Source organism: Triticum aestivum, chromosome 5A (assembly GCF_018294505.1).
Source record: "Triticum aestivum cultivar Chinese Spring chromosome 5A, IWGSC CS RefSeq v2.1, whole genome shotgun sequence".
Classification (NCBI taxonomy): Eukaryota; Viridiplantae; Streptophyta; class Magnoliopsida; order Poales; family Poaceae; genus Triticum; species Triticum aestivum.
Window position 1 is genome coordinate 220,874,419 of NC_057806.1, and position 13,163 is coordinate 220,887,581.

Below are 13,163 nucleotides of genomic sequence, written 5' to 3' on the forward strand. Positions count from 1 at the left end.
GGTTCCGGTAACCTCCCGGTACTCCGGTAAAATCCCGATTTCACCCGGAACACTTCCGATGTCCAAATATAGGCTTCCAATATATCAATCTTTATGTCTCGACCATTTCGAGACTCCTCGTCATGTCCGTGATCACATCTGGGACTCCGAACTAACTTCGGTACATCAAAATGCATAAACTCATAATAACTGTCATCGTAACGTTAAGCGTGCGGACCCTACGGTTCGAGAATAATGTAGACATGACTGAGACATATCTCCAGTCAATAACTAATAGCGGGACCTGGATGCCCATATTGGCTCCTACATATTCAACGAAGATCTTTATCGGTCAGACCGCATAACAACATACGTTGTTCCCTTTGTCATTGGTATGTTACTTGCCCGAGATTCGATCGTCGGTATCCAATACCTGGTTCAATCTCGTTACCGGCAAGTCTCTTTACTCATTCCGTAATACATCATCTCACAACTAACATATTAGTTGTAATGCTTGCAAGGCTTATGTGATGTGCATTACCGAGAGGGCCCAGAGATACCTCTCCGACAATTGGAGTGACAAATCCTAATCTCGAAATACGCCAACCCAACATGTACCTTTGGAGACACCCGTAATGCTCTTTTATAATCACCCAGTTATGTTGTGACGTTTGGTAGCACCCAAAGTGTTCCTCCGGCAAACGGGAGTTGCATAATCTCATAGTCATAGGAACATGTATAAGTCATGAAGAAAGCAATAGCAACATACTAAACGATCGGGTGCTAAGCTAATGGAATGGGTCATGTCAATCAGATCATTCAACTAATGATGTGACCTCGTTAATCAAATAACAACACTTTGTTCATGGTTAGGAAACATAACCATCTTTGATTAACAAGCTAGTCAAGTAGAGGCATACTAGTGACACTCTGTTTGTCTATGTATTCACACATGTATTATGTTTCCGGTTAATACAATTCTAGCATGAATAATAAACATTTATCATGATATAAGGAAATAAATAATAACTTTATTATTGCCTCTAGGGCATATTTCCTTCAGCTAGTTTATCATCAGTGGCCATACATTCTTGTCCGTCTGCCATGCTATACTATCGGGCCGTGATCACTCGGGAGTTGATCACGGGTATATACCTATACTTTATACATGATACATGTAACGACTAAAGTGGGGTTGGCTCGAGGAGTACCCGCGAGTGATTCACGGATTGGGGGCTGAAAGGACCTTTGCCCCGACGGCCCTCTGGATGGATCTTTGTGGCGGAGCGACAAGGCAGGTTGAGACCACCTAGGAGAGAGGTGGGCCTGGCCCTGGTCGGCGTTCGCGTTGTCTTCAAGATAACACGGTTAACGAGATCTTGGTATTTGATCTGAGTCTGGCTACTGGCCTATACGCACTAACCATCTATGCGGGGACAGTTATGGGCACTCGACGTCGTGGTATCAGCCGAAGCCTTCGTGACGTCAGCGATTGAGCGGCGCGCGCCGGGTTGGACCGCGTAACACAACTTCCTTTGTAATGGAGGTTGCTAGGTCTGCTCACCGGCCGCGTTCGCAACGTGCAGGTGTGCAAAGGGCGATGGGCCCAGACCCCTGCGCCATAGGATTTAGACCGGCGTGCTGACCTCTCTGTTGTGCCTAGGTAGGGCTGCGACGTGTTGATCTTCCGAGGCCGGGCATGACCCAGGAAAGTGTGTCCAGCCAAATGGGATCGAGCGTGTTGGGTTATGTGGTGCACCCCTGCAGGGAAGTTAATCTATTCGAATAGTCGTGATCTTCGATAACAGGACGACTTGGACTTGTACCTTAACCTTATGACAACTAGAACCGGATACTTAATAAAACACACCCTTTCAAGTGTCAGATACAATCCGGTGGTCGCTCTCTAACAGGGCGACGAGGAGAGGATCATCGGTTAGGATTATGCTACATGATGCTACTTGTTGAACTTACCATCTACTCTCTTCTCTTGCTGCAAGACGGAGGTTACCAGAAGTGTAGTCTTCGAAAGGACTAGCTATCCTCCTCTTATTCCGGCATTCTGCAGTTCAGTCCACATATGATAGCCTTATTCAGTTGATACCAATGCATACATATGTAGTGTAGCTCCTTGCTTGCGAGTACTTTGGATGAGTACTCACGGTTGCTTTCTCCCTCTTTTCCCCTTTCCCTTCTACTCGATTGCTGCGACCAGACGTTGGAGTCTAGGAGCCAGACGCCACCGTCGACGACGACTACTACTACTCGGGAGGTGCCTACTACTACGTGCAACCCGCTGACGACGACCAGGAGTAGTTTAGGAGGATCCCAGGCAGGAGGCTTGCGCCTCTTTCGATCTGTATCCCAGTTTGTGCTAGCCTTTTTAAGGCAAACTTGTTTAACTTATGTCTGTACTCAGATATTGTTGCTTCCGCTAACTCGTCTATTATCGAGCTCTTGTATTCGAGCCCTCGAGGCCCCTGGCTTGTAATATGATGCTTGCATGACTTATTTTATTTGTAGAGTTGTGTTGTGATATCTTCTCGTGAGTCCCTGATCTTGATCGTACACGTTTGCGTGTATGATTAGTGTACGGTCAAATCGGGGGCATCACCCCCCTCTAGTCGATCACTAGCACTTTCAACCTACATGTTTGAGACCGATGAATTTTTTCTTTTGTGTCTAAATTTGTTCAACCGCTTCGTTTGTAACTGAATTGGTAGGTGTTTTGTTTAGGTGCATACGCCACGGTTGAACCACTTCTTTATATCGAATTGTTGACGTCAAAAACTAATTAAGATATGATGTTGTAATACTAATATTTGGCATACCGATATATTCTAAATCAAGAGAAAAAATATTACGTATAACACACGCAAAAAAATATGTCTAAATTACAATAAAAAGGTGTTCATTTTTGTTGGTCATGTGCTATATTTTTCGGAGAACAAAAACATCTTTACTCTTATTTTTCTGATCAACTCACTAGCACCCGTCACCAAAGTATAAGGAATCGGACTCGGAGTCCCTACTGTCTGCGACTCAAACTCCGCACTTTTCTCTGTTATATCATAGAAAGATGGATGATCTTTGTACAACACTCCTCATATTATGGTGTTTCTCACATGACAATGTGGAGGATTTTAAGGAGTTTGTTGATATCATCATGTCTCATGATGTGAGCCATTGCATTAGTAAAGTGGGTTTTTTGTCTTCCGTTGCAACGCACGGGCATCTGTGCTAGTCTTTCCCTAATAATAAAGTACGGATTGATTTCGTGAATTCACTGTCACAATACGTTTTTTTCTCATGTCATAATACGCTTTTACGATTTGTATAGACAAAACCGTAATATAAACATGTGGTACTAATTTGGGGTCCGCACGCCCTTGGAAATATAAACGATGCGTATGATAACGTTTCGCGTCATCGCGTCATCGTCCAGGTCAATGCGGCAGGGCTCGACGTAGAGGGCGCGACGGCTCCAGGGCGATGCAGGGAAACAGCGGATCTGGTGCAGCGGTCCGAGGTGGACTGGATCGGGGGCGAGAGGCAGGTTCTAGCGAAGGAGGGATGGATTCGGCCGATGCGGCGACCTGCCGGAGAGCGGCAGCGGCGGGTCTGGATCCGGTCGATGGGCAACCACCGGATCAGTTTGGGAGCCCAGCAGCAGCGCTCCGTCCACACCCTGCGCTGGACCGGCAGTAGCACTGCTCCCTCCCTCCTAGCCCCGCGCTAGATTGGCAGTAGCAGCGCAGATGGATTCAACCGCCAGCTCGGGCCACGAAGGGCTTGACCCCAGCCACAAATTGCCCCCATAGAGTATGTTGACTATGTTCTAATATGTATGCTCAAGTTTGTCTTCTTGTCTCAAAAAAAAGTTTGTCTTCTTGATTTTTCTGGCTGCGGGGCATGGGAGCCATGGATCGATCCCACGTACACAGGTACTACATTATTTTTTCGTATGCTTCTTCTAGATTTCGTTTTGAGCCGATAAGTGCGAGATGTGGCATCACTTCTCGGCTCTACAAAATCCATTGCTGAAGTGCGTGTCCTGGGGTCCCAGCCTCCATCACTTCAGTTCCCGCTAGGTTCAAGAACAAAAAAAATCAGTGTGGAAGACCACTAGCAGAATTGGATGTTGTATGCACCTTCATCTTGCAGTCCAATTACTTGGATTATTTGGGACAAAATCGTTTGCTTTTAACCGTACGACAGTTATATAGCAGGCTAAGGATACATGCTTGTAATGCCTCTATCACAAATTGCACATGAACTAACTAGAAAGCTAGCAATCAATCGCCCTGAAGGTATTGCTCTTTTATTTTATTTCAGATCGTGAGGAAAGGGGTTCAGATAAGTGACTACTCTATGCTGTACTAACTACTTTATGTTGTACTGACTAATCTTAGAAATATATTTGGTCCAGGAGTAGTACATAGAGCATTTCTGGATCAGATATACACACGCTATTCACCTTCATAACCCGATTTTTTTTGCTTATGATGATGTTTATTATCGGAAAGCTCTTGACAAAAGCATCAAGTAATGGGCCAATACTCAAATAACTGACTCACCTACAATCTTTTTTTCTAACGGCAGTATTATATACACAATAATAATTTTTTACATTTTTCTTATTGTTGCAAATATATATCTTGGTAGTTATAAATGATACATCTATTTGATCATCAGATGCTTATCTGTAGTGTTTAGGAGAGCTTTTTTGATTGGAAATGACTTTTGATTCTTGGTTCTTGAGGTGGTATATTACTCTGAAGCACTTCAATTCTTGGCTCTGGCTAAGCATAATATATTACTTTATTACTGAGATTTGGCTACTAATGATATATGTTACCATTGTTTTTGTTGTCTTTGATAGTATAAAAGATCGGAAGTGCATCAGCTATCACTGCTCCTGTTTGTTGGTAGATTTGGCAAACCCTCTAAATTCATTTTCCACGAAAATATAGTTTGTAACACTGGTTCGAATTAATATATTGATATAAGTAGGGCAATATCCAAGTTTCTTTATACTGATATAAGTTCAGAATTTGCAACACCATTCTACTACTTACACAAGAGCCTTGTGGCTAATCATACTTGATCCTGTGTGCTCTCATCTGTAGGTATGGGTTTCACATCGTTGTCAATTTTGATGTGTTTCACGGGATGAATGATGCGTCAGATTCTTCTAAAACTGCCACTATTCAGTATGTATCCGTCGCAACCCTAAGTTATGTCTGTCATGCATTCATTATCTTTATTTTTTGAGGCTCAATCCACTTTTAGCTTTTGTCCTCTTGGAGACGTCCTCCTTGAACAGCTTGGATTCAGTCATCAAGTCCATCATAGGTTTCTGCTGGATGCCCAGCATCCGCTTGCACTTAGACAGGGAGGGAGGGAAGGAGCTGCCATATTGAAGCATCCCATATTTATGCTTACCCCGATCTCTAGAGTCAAGGATCCTTCACTGATTGAAAGATGCAAATACTGAGCTATGCTAACTAGAGTAATGCTATCTACTTTATATCAGCGCATTTTATTTGATTCTTGCGGTATCTAGACAATATTGCACGACCAAATCATAACAGACCGGGTGATTGACGTTCACCTACCTGTAAGGATTCTCCCAGGTTGTATCTATCGAGGAGTGAGCGGAGGAGCAGGATTAGGAGATGCCCATTGTGGCCTAGCAGCTGATGTCTCCCCGGTGGCTTCATAATATGCCAGACTGCTTCTTGTGTGTTTGCAGCTTGCTAAACATTCATCAAAATTATGGTTCGCTTGCACCTTGTACAAGTATGAATTTTTGCCATATCCCACTTCAGGGCATAATTTTTTTTTGAAACGGCAACGCACAAATTAAGTTTTTTTTATATTGGATCGATATTTGTATGGTTGACTTCGACAGAACCTTTTACAACCAGCTACATAGTATGGTAAATCACTAAACTGTAATGCTTCAGTCTCCCTGTGTTCTAAAAATAAAATGCTTGGAACTTTTAACTTATCAAGCAATGACTTTATTTACTCATATGTGTATTGTTTGATTCGGAGGCTAACAATAACTTTTGACCAACTATTGGGAGACCACTATCTTATCTTAGAAACAGAAGTATTATTAACTTTTGACAAACTATTGTTAAGTACACTATTGGGAGTCTTGAGCCATGTTTGTGTTGTTAGGAGCATGAATTTTTTTTCTCCCGTTGCAACGCATGGGCATATATTAGGTGGCATCGCTGGTCCGTGTAAAACGGGTTTAAACTTGGCGAAGCTATTGAACAACACTCTTGCTTTCTTCTGTTAGGACCCTTTATCAATCATTGAGCCACGCCAAGTTTTTGAGATGGTAATGAAGCCTGCCACATTAAATTTGTCCCTCCCCTTGGTTCTTTGTTATTTATTCTTTTGAATTCCTGAATTTTCTCTGCAAAATAAGTCTTGCTTTGCCAGAAGATTGAACTGTTTCTTTTCAGCTACGATCATCTAATCTCATATATGTGTTCATTTGAACTTATTTACTCTTTTGACTGTTGATTTGGTTTGCTTTGCCTGAAGATTGAACTGTTTCTTTTTACTGTTGATTTATGAACTCCAAGTACTGATGTGCATAATTAAGCATCTGTTCATCAGGTGTCATTGTATATGGACAAGTCTGCAGGGGTTTGCCAGTCGGACTTCCATGATTGCAAATTGTCGTTCCTGCAAATTATATGTGATCATGATCTTTTTGTTGAGATGACTGGTATGTATCCTGCTGTAAATTCATGTACTACCAACCTAGGGAACTATAAATATTCCAGTTTGCCAAATTATTTTAATAGACCAGCAATATTGTTCAGAGACTTTGGTCGTCCTCCACAGCGGGATGCGACCTCCCTGGAGCAGCGGGTCAGGCGCATCATCGGAGGGGGAGAAGATCTTGTTATCTACAACAACGTTGAGTGAACCACCGTCGAACTGAAGCGCGCCTTCTATAGCTGCGACCCTGTGTTGGCCCTGCCCGCGTACGTCTGCTAAGACCGGAAACAGAGCAGAAAAGGAGTTCAAATGACCTCTCTCTGTTTTTCCTCCCTCTAGGAGGGCGTTGCCGGAGCAGTTAAGCCATGCGGAGGTTTGAAAATGGCACAGGAGGCGGCCTAAGGGTGGCACGGCGTACAATCCCTCTACTGTCATTTTATATCTCTGAATTTTTTTTGCTGCATGCGCAGGTGTTTCAGGCAGAAACAGTAATAGCATCGACTAGGAGGAGCAAGACAAGAAGCAACGACAACTACCATTGCTGGCTAAGCTACCTACTACGATGCCCGCCTCTCTTTGCAATGGCCAAAGCACACAACAATCCACAGTTTGGTGAATTTTCCCCCCACTTTGGTGACATGGGACGGGTTGTGGGCAACAGCATTTTAGAAGAATCGGTAGTAGAAACGTGAATGTTAAAGCCAATGGGTTAGAAAACTATAAGGATACTTGATTTGTTTCCATGTCTACCTTTCAGTATTCAGCCTTGTGAGAAAAGGTGCCGCAGGATAGAAGCTTGACATAGGTGAATCAGAATTCAAAAGATCAATGGAAGTTTGCTTATGAAAGTAAAAGATCAATGTACTAATGCATTTCAAGTTTCCAACACGAGAGACTTTCTGATGTTTTAGTGACCAAGTATTATTGATCTTGAGGTGTGTTATTGATCTCCGTTACTAAATAGATGGTGTTTTTTGTTACTTTGTGAAGAAGCATTGCATGCAAGACACCATAGAAAAAAACTGCTGCCCCTGATGCTTCCTCGCGGAATCGCAGCTTGATGGGGCTTGCTGCGCCTCTGGAACACGCAACCGCTAACAAAGAGCAGCTTGAAGGTTTGAACAAATGTACGTATTGAAATTTAGAGTTCCAACGGTACATATGTGCAAGAGTGTAATGTTCACTTGGAACTTGCTCGTGGTGGAGACGTTCCACACAAAAAAAGTGAAGACACAAAAAAAGTGAAGACGACCTGAAACTTTATGAGATAATTTAGTAATTCGGTCTGGTCAGTACATTTCTGCATAAACAAAAAAATATCCAATCAAAGCACGTTGGCTTATGCTGTTTTTTGTGTGTGGGAGTTTTATGATGTATTTTTTGTTAGTACATTATTTCATTAATGATATTGGATGAGAGGAATAAAAACATGTGCATATGTAGCTCACTGCCATTGATTAATTTACTGAAAATTGAATCTATAATCAAGACAATGAGTTAGTTCTAGACACGCAAAATTATGAATTAAATTTTTATTAAACCTACAACTTGAAAGTTCTGATTTTATATCATATGTGAGTTTTTTGAAACAGCCGACCACCCATTTGGTGGTTATCTGAGAAAAATTAAAAACCGGTAGTTTTTTGGAACCCTAGCCTGTAAAGTAGTAGTTTTATGCTATTTACTCGAGGATCGGCTTGGAGGCCCCTTGGGGCTGCCGTCGGTGCGGGAGTCCCGCGCGGCCGTGCGGGCTGTGCGGTGGAGGCTCCGCTGAGCCATCGACGGGCAGGGAGACGATCTCCTGTTGAGGCGGCGGGGCTTGGTGCGGGCTGGTCTTCCGCATCGAGCCCTTCCTCATCTTTCTCTCGTTCGCTTGGCTCCTTCCCTCACAATTGGTGCCCGGGCGTCGCCATCGCCATGGATATGCTGCACAGCGCGGACGCCTGCCTCTCCCCCAGGAGGGCCATGTTGCCTCAGGTGCACCCGAGGGGAGGGGGAGGCGGGTGGAGTGCCCGCATCAGCGTGTCGTGAACCCCCTGCATGATGTTGAACACCTCAGGCAAAAGAAGATGATTGTGTTTCCGTGGTTAGGGCTGCTGTCGTCGTGCTTCATCAACGTCGTCATTGCAGGATTCATTTTGTACAAGTACGGTCTTGGGAGTAAGGAAGCAGAGATACCTCTTCAATCCCAAAATTTATGTTGTTTCGGGAATTACCATGACAAGCAAGCACTGAATCTTTCTTGGCTATCTATAAAATTTGTTGCGGCCGTACATGGCTTCTGAAGTGACGAGTAACAGTAATCATGTCAGGTTAATCCAAGCTCAATCCGTTGGTATGCCGCATGGCTGGATTGCTTGCTTTGCCATGTACTGGAGGCGCTCAATGAAATCCGTCAGTTTGCTCTTGGTCTTGGAGGATTACGGAAGAGGATATGTAGATCCTTCCAATCCCTAGCGATGTACTAGAAGTTATAAATGGTGGTGAGTATCAGGCATCATTTTTTTTCTGAATCTAGGAAACCAAATATATCCTCTTCTCCGGCCCAGTGATTCGTAGATGATAAAGTGTCAGAGCGAGGTGATTCTAGCATTTGCCTCTTTTGTGGAAACTTTTAGGGACTACGTATCATTCAACAAAGGCAGACTTTCTGATTGCTTCTGTGAATTTGTGTTTAACAAAACATTAGGTTTCTATATATATATATATATATATATATATATATATATATATATATATATATATATATATATATATATATATAGGTATGCTAAAGTAAGCCTGAGCGTAGAATTAGATTGCGTACGCTCCGGCCAGGCCGCGTGAGGCAAAAAGCAACTCCTCCCACGCTAGCACCCTCTGAGCGGTTTTATTTTGTACGTAAATTTCCTTTGATTGGTCGTAAAAGTGGAAACCAGCATTAGGGGTAGTAATCTGATTCCAGTTGATAGTAAAGTTATGCATTGTATGTAGTAACGATTAATTATAATAGTAATTGTATGTGACAGATGGCACAGATTCTTGTTACTAGAAATAGAGTCTTTTTCTACTTGTACTATACTGCTAAAATATATAGTGATGAATGATTTTACCATGAAATCTACCGTAACGGCTTACACGTCGTCCACACGCTTAACCAGGCCCAGGTTCCTCCTTTAGTAATGAGTTACGATTAGCCAATCCCTCCCACGCCTACAACCCGGACCAACCATTACCATCAAGTAATTGGCCCTGCTGGAAGTAGTAATGTATTATCATCACTATAATTACCATGAGCACACGTAGTAATGGATTACTACATATAGGCCTTATTTTACTAGGTTTACTCATTATGGTCGACTTCATCATTTTTGTGCATTAATGCGCGTAGTAAATAGTTACTACTCCCTCCGTCCCGTAATGTAAGATGTTTTTCGACACTAGTGTCGAAAAACGTCTTACATTACGAGACGGGGGAGTACATGTTAACGAGGTTTTACTATGATTAGGGCCATGCAGTAATCCATTACTACATATAGGCCTAGTTTTACTCGGCCTACTTATTACCAGTGCACGTAGTAATTCGTTACTACATGTTAGCAATACTTTACTACAATTAGGGCTCTAACATTGGATTACTCGTTGCATGGTAAAAATCTTTATCCATTACTATCTCTACTACTCCCGGTTACCGCCAATAAATAGTGCCAGTAGAATCAGGATACATCGAACCATGCATGGTAATAAAATTAAGTGCGTTACTTTTTGTTGCAAAGACCGTTACCCTAAACCAAATTAGCGGCGGGGAGCAGGTTCTCCGGGCGACCGTCCCGCCTAATTAGCATTGGCCGGAGCGCACGCTAAGCAAATATGCGCGCTCGCGCAGAATAGCGCAGCCGTATATATATATATATATATATATATATATATATATATATATATATATATATATATATATATATATATATATATATATATATATAGGAAAATGGGTCAGTACTCCTATGAGTACGTACTCCCTTGCTACGTGCGTGGCTGTGATCCATTCCCCCGCGCGCAGTGCTATAAGGTTGAAACAGTTAAACTCGTTTGCGGTTTATGTAAAAGGATAATCCGTGGGAAAAGTCCATCCAATCTTAGGTCGTTAGTGATCCTCTTTTTTGGGGGTTTGTTTATTCACCTCTTTCCACAGAGCACACACGACATGCCTTTCTTTCTCTACGCCCGCGGCCGTCTACGGCGGCGGCGATGGCGACATCAACAACTTGATCAGCACCTGGCCGCGGGGGCGCCAACTTACATGGACGGGCGCATGCATCCTGCCCCAAGCACCGAGTTTCTCCTAGTGACCTGGTCGAACTTGAAGCACCAACATCATCAGCAAGCAGCTGGCTATGGATTCCACCAATCACATGCTACGTACGTGCTAGGTACGTGATTGATTTGTCACATCACTATCTGCATGCATGCATAAATTTCTAGCGGCATCAGTTCTGTAGCAACTTTTTCTATTATGTAAGAGGTGGAAACCACTGCATATTAGGTATATAAGTCTATAAAATGGTTACGTGCTATTTTTCTACTTCTTTTCCTGATAATGGACTTGTAATTGTATGGTAGCAAATAATCGATATACGCATATCCTCTTTACTGAGCTTGTCAGAATAGAAATCCCTTCCATCATCTCGTTCGTGGATTTTAATAAAAGATCAAGTATATAGATATATTTGTGCATCAACCCTTTACTATTTTGATTAAGAAAATATAGCATACTGATTCTGATCTTGTACTCAGATTTATGGTTGCAGCCACCAGCCAATTGATTGAAGAAACAGAGAAGAAGCACCTTGTCTCACCCCAGTTACCATGGGTGCAAAGCATGTAGGATTCGTGTGACCCAGGATCGTCTATTTGGTGTCAAGTGGACCTTGATGGAAGACACTATCTTTTTTCTACTCCATAATTTTCTAGCTTTCAATCCTTCTTAGAGATGTAAGAGTAGTTGCATGTTGTGATCAAGATACAAATTTATTATAAGATACAACTTCTTGTACCTCCACTAGAGAAATATGTATATTTTTGTCCGCCACTTGACAAGTATATACTCCTTTCCCAAGAGGCAGTATAAACTCCTTTAAAATTTAACATATTTGCATTCTAGAATATATGATACAACTTCTTGCGCCTCTACCTGAAAAGTATGTATCTTGTTGTCCGCCGCTTGACAAGTATATACTCCCTTCCTAAGAGGCAGTATAAACTCCTTTAAAATCGTATGTATTTGCATTCTCAAAAATATTTGTTATATGATACAACTTCTTGCAGCTCTATCTCAAAAGTATGTATCCTGTTGACCGCCACTTGACAAGTATATACTTGCTTCCCAAGAGGCAGTATATACTCCTTCGATGATATTTGTACGTATTTACATTCTAAAATATATTTGTACATATTTCTTGATGAGGGAGGGACCTATTTTACTTTAGTTCTAATAAGTATATACTTCCAATCCAACAAAATATGAAATAAGTATACACTTCTTAAAAAAAGACAATAGTGTACGTATACCACCAGTGAACAATAAATTATCTGATATCCCGCTAAAGTATATACTGCTTTCCAATCTAATGATGTATATACTACTAATCATCCAATGAAGTATATAGTACTAATCATCCAATGAAGTATATACTATTTTTTAATAACCATATACTGTTTTTCTAACAAGGAGAGTATAAACTACTTCGTTTTAATCCAATGAAGTAGTATATACCATGTAGGAGTATCACCCCAATGGAGTGCATACTGCCTTTTGTATTTGGAGTACTTGTTTTTCAAACACGGATAACATATACTGCTAGCTTAACTATCATCCAACGAAGCAAGGTATATACGTCATTCAATGTAGTAGATACTCATTCTTGTGTTTGTTAGGTAGTTAAGTATTTAAATATTCATTTAGTTGGCCACGGTGCATGCAAAACGGCCATGCACCAGATTGCTCATTTTTTATAGGAGGTTGTTTCATAGCCAGTTAGCCACGGCCAGGAATATCCACTAGTCACACACACCCGATTAGACATATGAGTACATATTCTTGGGAGTATAAAAAAGGAGTCATATATATAGTGTTACTATTCATCACCCAGGGTGCAGAATAAGTTATTCGTCACCCGAGGTAATCTTACGATTGCTTCCTAAATAAATTATGTTTAGAATATAAATAGTTACATGCAAACTGATTCAATACGTAAAATTTGGTATAAAAACAAAAATATAGGTTATAAACCAGAAAAATCACATTTTATGTATGTTTTACACTATATTTTTACATTCATAATTTTACATAACACAAAATACTTTTTACGGCGAGTACATATTTTGTTACGTTCTTTTTTTATGTATGAAATAAGACAAAACTTACAAGACGTAAAAATACAGTGCATTGATGTCATTCT

General features: G+C 41.5%; 2 long non-coding RNA genes across 3 annotated transcripts; both read left to right on the forward strand.

Moving 5' to 3' along the window:
- Window positions 1-3,385: 3,385 nt before the first annotated feature.
- Window positions 3,386-7,673, forward strand: LOC123102822 (uncharacterized). Of its 2 annotated transcripts, none has more exons than XR_006449403.1 (2): window positions 3,386-6,730; window positions 6,810-7,673. It is a non-coding gene; the product is annotated as an uncharacterized lncRNA (long non-coding RNA). The 2 variants fall into 2 exon arrangements; XR_006449402.1 differs by having other exon boundaries at window positions 6,828-7,673.
- A 3,155-nt stretch (window positions 7,674-10,828) lies between these two features.
- LOC123106777 (uncharacterized) lies at window positions 10,829-11,807 on the forward strand. The gene is made up of 2 exons (XR_006451477.1): window positions 10,829-11,135; window positions 11,500-11,807. It is a non-coding gene; the product is annotated as an uncharacterized lncRNA (long non-coding RNA).
- The last annotated feature ends 1,356 nt before the right edge of the window (window positions 11,808-13,163 follow it).